Raw genomic sequence first — 1,941 nt, 5'->3', positions numbered from 1 at the left:
TTTCGATGTCAGCTGACTGAGGGGATCAGCTGATCGAGAGTATATAAGCAATGTAAGGAACACAATAAAGTTAGTGTTTTACAGCAGTTCAAGCGAGTTAGATCTTATTCCTTCTTCTCTTTTTTGACATTTTGCTTTCGCCAATACTTAACTTATATATATATATATATATAAAAGATACGCGATAGCGGGTTCTGAACTCAAAAAAAAAGGAAAAAGGAACGAGAAAATACACTCACGGTTGCTGATAATAGACTGCTTTATTCTGTACAGTAAACCTATATTTATACTTTCTAGAGTTGTTGACAGAGGGAGTTAGGTATTAAGATTACTATTACATACCCTGTAAACATAATTCCCCCCTGCCAGTTTACGAACAATTCCTCGTAAACTCAAAAACAAAAGATATAATACAAAAAAAAAATTTTCTAAAACAAAGTTTTAGACACAAATATGCACAAAGTCCGATTATAAAATTTACAAAACGAAACAACAAAAACTTCAACTTCTACTTATCCACTCTATCTACACGCTCATTATTCACTACACTATCCGCCAATTCACTGCACGCACTACTCCGTATCTACGTACAACCTATAGGAATAAAACAAATAAATAAAATATGTACACAAATAACAAAAAGAAAAACTGCTGCTTCGGTTGTACCGAGGAGGCATCGCAGGTGCCTACAGAGCTGCTATCGCAGGGAACCTGAGCTGTTCAACGTGAACTGTACGCTTCTTTTTCGGTTCCTGTAAGCTTTCAATCGTTACCACATTATGTTCTCTGATGGTAGTCACCCGGAATGGACCCTCATAGCGTAACGATTCCTTACCCCTGTTGGACCCCAAGTGGCGATATACAATCGTTCCGATTTTGACCTCCCCCATCGCGTCCCGGAGGTTCAAATTTCTCCCGCTCAATGCGCTCTTTGCTTTTATCCCATAACCTGCGCATGACCATCCCATGACTAATAATTTCCCCCTCTACCTCTGCCGTGTCCATGAAATTTCTGCGTCGCCCTTGGAGACCAAAGAGAACCTCAAACGGCGAGAACCCCGTGGTGTGGAGTGAATCGAATGGTTATACGCGGCCACCGCTCGGACCATCGCTTCGTCTGGTTCCAGCCCCTTATCCGCGTGATATACCCTCAAATGGTCGCTTAGAGTGCTGTGTAATCTTTCCACGCGCCCTCTACTCTTAGGATGACCGGGGGTGTTAATGTGCCATTCCACACCTAAGGTGCTCATTTCCTCTCGTATCGCGGCATTGTCGAACTCCCTCCCCCCGTCGGACGAAATTCGGTCAGGGACTCCATAAAATTGGAACCATACCCTCAGCGCTGAAATCACTGCCCCAGCTGATTTATCCCGAACTTGATGTGCCATGGCTACTTTGCTGAATAGGTCGATGGCTGTTATCCACTTGTAGCCTTTCCAGGTGAAGGCCTGAACTGTTTCACTCAAACCGCGGTGGTTAGTTTTCCCCTGGTGATAAGCCAGGGTGACCTCTTTTTGTCTTTCTTCGTCTTTGGTGTTTCTTATCATTAATGATTTCCTCCAGTTCCTCTATTACGGGTGGCCTGCCCTCGGTAGAGCTTTCGTCTCCCGATGTCCGATTTTCCTCTTCGTTTGCCTGTATATTGGAAGGCTCTCCGTCTCCTGGCGTCCATTCCCGAAGGAATTGTCTAACGCCTCCTGTCGTTTCGCCTTGTTCCTCTTCAACCGCATTAATGATAATTCCACGAGAGAGCCAGTCTGCCACTACGTTTTCCTTCCCTTGTTTATAGACGATGTCCATATTGTATTGACTGAGGAGTTCTTTCCAGCGGGTAACGCGCGCTGAAGACTCTTTCAATTTCCCTACCCACTGAAGAGGCCGGTGATCGGTATGGACTCTAAAACGCCTCCCAAACACATTTCGGGGTCTGAAGTGCTCCAC

Source organism: Halyomorpha halys, unplaced genomic scaffold, assembly GCF_000696795.3.
Source record: "Halyomorpha halys isolate HHAL.00 unplaced genomic scaffold, Hhal_1.1 Scaffold645.1, whole genome shotgun sequence".
NCBI lineage: Eukaryota > Metazoa > Arthropoda > Insecta > Hemiptera > Pentatomidae > Halyomorpha > Halyomorpha halys.
This window is presented reverse-complemented; position numbering follows the sequence as displayed.